The sequence below is a fragment of the Sinohyriopsis cumingii genome, unplaced genomic scaffold (genome assembly GCF_028554795.1).
Source record: "Sinohyriopsis cumingii isolate HCF-2022 unplaced genomic scaffold, ASM2855479v2 utg000881l, whole genome shotgun sequence".
Lineage (NCBI taxonomy): Eukaryota > Metazoa > Mollusca > Bivalvia > Unionida > Unionidae > Sinohyriopsis > Sinohyriopsis cumingii.
The window spans coordinates 295,623-302,854 of record NW_028315939.1 but is presented as its reverse complement, the minus strand read 5'-3'; positions in this window follow the sequence as shown (position 1 = coordinate 302,854).

Here is a 7,232-nt window from a genome sequence, read left to right as displayed (position 1 = left end):
GTCTGTCTTCGTATAAAAGGTGGCATTCTTTGCACAATGGCTACCTCTGCTGTCTCTGCTCTCTCTTCCTCCACTTTCAATGTCATCGACGAACACTTCGATCGTGCCAGTTGGGAGGCCTTGTATTTTCGCCATCCCTTTAACATGTTAATTGACGGACATTGTGGTTCATTCAAAATCGAATTTGTCAAACGCTTGATCGAACATAAACATCATTTGATCGATTGTCCACCTCAACGGATCGTCAGGTGTTACAAAGTGTGGCAATCGGCGTACAACCTCTTGCGAGAAAGTCAAGGTGATTCCATCGTGTTTGTGGAAGGCATTCCTAGCGAAGACGATGGAATCGTGTCTGACCCCAGTCAAACCAATCTGGTCATTTTTGATGACATGTTAGGAGAAGACGAAGAAGAAATTAAACTGTGGTTTACGCGCAAAGGGCATCATGGTAATGACAGTGTCATTTACATTACTAAAAATTTGTTTCAACAAAGTAAAGCCCATCGCACCATCAGTCTCCATGATCACTACTTAGTCTTGTTTAAAAGCCCTAGAGATAGATCACAGGTGCAAGTCTTAGCCAAACAGTTAGGAACGCCTTGGCTGACTCATGCGTACGACGATGCCACTCAAACCCCAAACGCCTATTTACTCGTGTATTTCTAAAAGTCGTTAATGACATTCTCTCTGCGTTGGATAGCGGAAAGATTACAGTTCTCACACGTGATTTGTCTGCAGCATTTGACACAATAGACCATGATATATTACTTCACCGTCTTCAGTATATATTTGGCATTCATAATACAGCTTTACTGTAGTTCAAGTCCTACTTAGTCAACAGGGCACAAATTGTATCTGCAAATAGAATACACTTCAGCCCAGTTGATCTATGTTGTGGTGTTCCACAGGGGTCTGTTGTTGGACCTGTTCTCTTCACTCTGTACACTCAGTCGCTCTCAAGTGTCATAGATCATCATCCAGTGTCTCACCAATTGTACGCTGATGACACCCAAATATACAAATCTGAAGTTGATGTTAACTTCCAAGGTGTAGATAGGTGCATTTCTGGTTATAACACAAAGACTTTCTTATTCACATCCTTTACCTCAAACAATAAATATCAGCAACACCAACATTAAATTCACACAGTGAATACGAAACCTAGGTGTCACTCTGGACAGTACTCTCACATTGCACCAACATATCGTGAACATATGCAAGGCTGCATATCTTGAGCTGAGACGCATCAGCTCAATTTGCAAATATCTTTCAGTTGATGCCACTAAAACACTTGTGTGTTCATCAGTACTTTCGAGACTGGACTATTGTAACTCAGTTATGTCTGGTTCATCTCAATATCTGCTCCGGAAACTTCAAAAAGTTCAAAACACAGCTGCTCGCATGATAATTAGGGTACCACGATCAGAGCACACATCCCCGCTACTCTGTACCCTACACTGGCTATCCATTCGATCCAGAATCAAACACAAAATTTGTTCTCTGTGCTACGTTTCACTGTCGGACTCTAGTCCAACATACCTATCCGACCTCACCCATGTGTACACACCAGCAAGATACTTACGCTCCTCTTCTGACAATCGTATACTCATTATTCCCTTTACGAAAACAAAGTCATATGGACTACGTTCTTTTGCATACCAGGGCTCAGCAACGTGGAATGAATTGCCCACTGAACTTAAACACAAAGACACGGTGATCTCATTCAAGAGTGCTCTCAAAACTCACTTATTTCGACTGCAAGAACAAACTTAAAGACCTAATAATGTTTCGTACCTTAAATACTCTCAGCATGTTTTGTAATGTTTTCTAATTTCATGGTGTTTGTTTCTGTAATCATATCATTATATGTTTTTCATCTTATAGGTGTTGTCTAATGTTATAAAGCGCTTAGAACTTCTAAAGATTAGGCGCTATACAAAGTCCTCATTATTATTATTATTATTATTATTATTATTATTTAAAATCCACCCCCACCCCATCCCCGATTATTTGAGATTTTGTACTCATTTGTTTCACCACTGGTGTCAAGACGGAGACACTGTCCTGTGCACATCCCCTTCGTGGATAAAAAAATATCTATAAAACTCTGGTTCACATTGGATCTGTCCCACACATCGTCAACATGACGTGCCTTCAGTCTCATCTTCCCGTCAAATTGATTCGTGCCTTGTACGGCATCTGTCGCGAAAAAATCCACAAATACGTGCTCGTGTCTTAAAAGCCAGTCTCAAAGAAGTCTTACGATGGTTTATGGTGACAGCAATTACTGCAAGGCGTCATTCAGATTCCTCATCGAACCAAACGCTTTTTTGACAGAAACAAAGTAGCCTTGACGAAACTGGCCGATCCCCGCATCGACAGTCAAACCCAAAAACAAATCATATTGAAACCTGGAGTGAGCAGTTCTCTAGGAGAAGTCAACAGTCGTTCCCTCTTAAACATGGGATCCTAATGCCCCCAAAGTTCCCCCCAAGAAAAAAACACTTCCAAAAAAAAAATCAAACGAAGCCCAAGGAAGAAAAATAGCAACGGTGTCAAGACCAGGTCACAGCCCCAATAAAAGAAAAGTCCTCAGAAAAAAAGAAAAAGAAAAGTCCACAGGAAAAGAAAAGCCTTCAGAAAACAGCTTCTACCCGCACGAGACACTTCGACCAGAATGCTACCTTACATTCGCTAACCAAGATCTGCAGAGACGGTGTCCGCGTCTCCAGTAACCTCAGGTTCTTGCACTTATCAATTGCTGGTGATGCCGGCCAAACCCAATTTGATGCCCGTTCTTCTTCAGGTGCTGCCAGAATGAAAACCCGCGTATCCAAAAACTTCTCCAGTGGTGACACCCTCCTTCGCCTTAACTGCAGTGCCAGCTGCTCACAAAAAACCTCCTTCAAAAATCAAATTCAAAGAGATATTGGGCATGTTACAGAGTTTACTGGTGTTGTCCAAGCAAGAACTGTCCCGATTTAGTCTGGTGCTAACCCCTCCTCGACGCGTGATGCCTGTCATCAAGTTGATCCGACGTAAAGACAATCAATGGCGACGCAAGGATTGCACGCCTTGAAAGATGTCGCACTGACTCACGGCAACGAATTTCTCCAAAATGTCATCATCGACAAACAAAACCCAAAAGAAGCTTTATTGAGAGCAGGCAAAAATGTCTTGCTTCAAATGGGCAAAGAATTTTGGGCCGACGAGAAACTCCTTAGTCAGGCATTCCCACTTCCCTGGTGCCACAGCAAGGACATGGCAGAAAAAGACGAAGAAAACCCGCTTCAGAAGACTTCGCACTCATAAAGCTAGAAAGACTAAGAAAAAAAAACTGCTCGAGACTTAGACGTTTCTGATTATTAAATAATAGAAACAAAAATGAAGCACCAAGAGTCTTGCGTCTGTTCGAAGTCGATAATGAATCTGTTTGCCATGCCACCCATCATGATGACGATGCAAGAATACAAATGCGTCGAATTTCATCCCATCTCCTCTTAGACGGCCTCAGCTCCCATCAAGCTTGAAATCAAAGGACAACTCGAAGATTACATCGATCTGAACAGTAGTTACTTGTATTTGAAAGTCAAAGTGAACGTTTGGATAATAGCGAATTAGATGCCGATGAAGCAGTAGTTCCTCTCAACAGTTTCATGCATTCTTTGTTCAGCGAAGTGGACTTGTACTTGAATAACAAACTGGTTATCAGCAGCATGGATACTTACCCTTATCGAGCGTACCTGGAAAATCTCTTGACGTACGGAAAAGAAACCAAACAAAACCCATCTGGATGCTTCCGTGTTATGGAAACCCGACACAGCGGGCAAGTTCGATCGAGGTTTTAGATAAAGACTGCACCAATAAGGGATTTGACGCACGTCAAAAGAAAATTGCTGGAAACCTAAGTTTAGAATTGATGGACCGCTTGCATTTGGACATGTGGTTGCAAGAGAAGTATATACTGAACGGCGTGGATGTTCGCCTGAGACTGAATATCAGCAGTACCCCTTTCCATTTGATGGCTGGTGCTGCCGATTACAAAATCTACATCGAGGAAGCCAGACTCTACGTGCGACGTGTGAAATTGTTACCTAAAGTGGGAAACGACATCAGTCACACTTTGAGCAGAACGACATCAAAGTATCCGATACGACGCGTGGAAGTGAAAACCTTCACCATTACCACTGGACTCCGATCCAAGATCAAAGATCATCTGTTCCAAGGAGTGTTACCCAAGCGATTAATCATTGGTATCGTGAGCAATGCAGCCTTAAGTGGAGTCCATAATTAAAATCCATCCCAGTTTCATCACTACGACGTGTCCAAGATCGAAGTCAGTCGCGATGGCAAGACTTGTGTACCAGACCCTTCGAACCTGACTTTAGTGTCAAGATGAGGTACTTGAGGTCGTACTTATCCCTGTGCGAAGCCACGGGACAATTAGGGACCAACACATGGCATTACGTACGAGGATTATGCAGGAGGCTACGCGTTGTGGGCTTTTGATATCACTCCAGACCAAGGGAGCCACGAGGGACATGTCCACCCTATAAAATCAGGCCAGATTCGAGTGGAACTTCAGTTTGCTAGACCTCTATCTGAGACGGTGAACGTCATCCTGTATGCCGAATTCGACAATACCATAGAAATCAACAGTTTGAGAGAAGTCATTCTAGACTATTAGAAGTTATGGAAGACTGTTATCCCTCTTTGAATTGTGGAGAATGTTTGGAATGGGAGGAGACCGTGGAAGCAGAACCCCAAGACAAATACGAAAAGGTCATAGTCATGAAGTCCAGATGGCCAGAACAACAACAACATTTAGTCTGGCAGAAAAAAATACGCAATTGATCAAGAAAGATTGTTATGGATGTCAAAACGATCATTCCAGTCAAATTCAACATGATACACGTCTGATGCTGAGTCAAGAAGAAAAATTGGACGAGTATCGGGACGAAGCTTGGAGTCTCATTTCGGAAGAAGCCGTGTTGCATCAGTGGTATAAAGACTTGCGTGATCAAATCCTCTCCTCCATTGATGACTCTTGAGATCCATCACATCAAACTTCTCTTGGCGCAGAGTGAAGAGACGAAGCGAAAAAACGGTTACTCGTCAGACATTTTCAAACAGAAAGTCAAGATTGAATTGATTACTTATCATTACCTGTGAAGAAAAAACAACAAGAAAAACTTCACAAACATGGATACCTGGGAACTTTATTATTATTTGAACCACAGTTCGTACACTGCTTTTGGAATCCTGTCGTGTGTGGTAAAAATGAACTGCCTCATCGTAAACCTCAAGACCATCAAGCTTATGTCATCGACACGGACGATAGTCATCTCCCAGAAACCCACTGGGTAGCCGTCTACTTTCCTAGAGAAGGTTGTGTGGAGTATCTCGATTCCTATGGATCACCCATTTTGGAAGACAATATCACCGACTTTATGAGAAGAAATGCTCAGATAACACGATTCAATAATGGGAAATTACAAGGCACAGATTCCATGGTGTGTGTACAATATTGTGTGTATTTCCTTCAACAACCCAGTCTTGGATATTCTTTAGAACATTTAGTGACTTATTTTGATCGTCATTCTTCTAGAAACGATGACAAAGTAGATCGATGGCTTTGTGAACATTATGGTTATATTTTGTCTTTAACTAGGAAACGTAGTGTAAATCAATGGCCCAATGACTTCCAACAGTGGAAGTCTAGCTTCACTTCATAACGTTGTCAACCTTGTCCAAAATAGATAGTTATTAGAAAAAATGTTTGATTGTTTGTTAGATTGGTAATTTAAAAAATTGTTGATTGTTGATTGTCGGATGTTAGTTATTTGAATAAAAATGTTGTGTTTTTTTTTTTTTATTATTTTTGTTTGAAAAGGCGTCTGTCGTTTGTTTTCCATTTTTATCATGAACCGTATTCTTTGACTTCTTTCTATCCCTCACCTTCAATCAAACTATCGTTCCATTCTAGGTTTCCATTGTCGCTAGGGTGTCCCCCTTTACTACTCCCATTGCAATCATATAAACTACTCTTCACAGTACAAGTATTGAGAAATGTACCATTGAATCTCTTAAGACAACTTTTTACAACTTAAGTATACAGAAATGTACCATTACAACCCCTAATAACCCATTTCACAATATAAGTATAGAGAAGTGTACAAATACAACCCTTACTGCCACTTTTCACAACATACCTATAGAGAAATATACCATTGTAACTCTTAAGACCACTTTTACAACATAAGTATACAGAAATACACCATTACAAATTTTAAGGGAACATTACACAATACCATTAGACCGCTCCGGTGGCCTAGTGGTTAGAGCGTGAAAGGTGGTCTTCATTGTAGTAATGGCATTGTGTGTGTGTGTGTGATTTAGTTGTCTGTATAGATGTGTGTGCCAATACAGCACTGAAGGCCACCTTTCACGATATAAGTATAGATGCGTGTGCCATTACAGCAATGAAGGCCACATTTCACGATGTCAGTATAGATGCGTTTGCCATTACAGCACTGAAGGCCACCTTTCACGATATAAGTATAGATGCATGTGCCATTACACAGCGTTGAAGGCCACCATTCACGATATAAGTATAGATGCGTGTGCCATTAGAGCAATGACGGCCACATTTCACGATGTCAATATAGATGCGTGTGCCATGACAGCAATGAATTGAAATGTTTCCAAATTTCTACAGCCTAATTAAGTTGTAATAAGTTACAAAACAACCGAGGAATGGACACAGCAAGAACAATTGCCAAACAATAGCTGTGACAAGATGGGTCGACTATTCGAAATCACTTAATATGAAAAACATCAAGAAATTATAACACTGTTGACGAATATTGTCTAATATATAAACCAATACTACAGGCTTACTCTTGATTTTCATACAAGTCACGCTTATGTTTCTCAAGCATTTATGTATTATATACTGTACATGACTTTATTCAGAACAAATGTAGCTTTAAAATAAAAGAATGAAGTTTATTTACCTACGTTTCGAAGATGCACACCTGATGAAAATATTGCAAGGATAATATTATCTCATATATTCAGATGATCATAAAAACTCGTGGACAGACATATGCGCTACTTGATAACTCTGTTGCTTAATACTTGTCAATATATATAATGAAAATAAAAAAGATCAGACTCATTCAAAATAAAATGTCATCTTGGCATCCGTCCGTCTACGAGAGACGATGGCA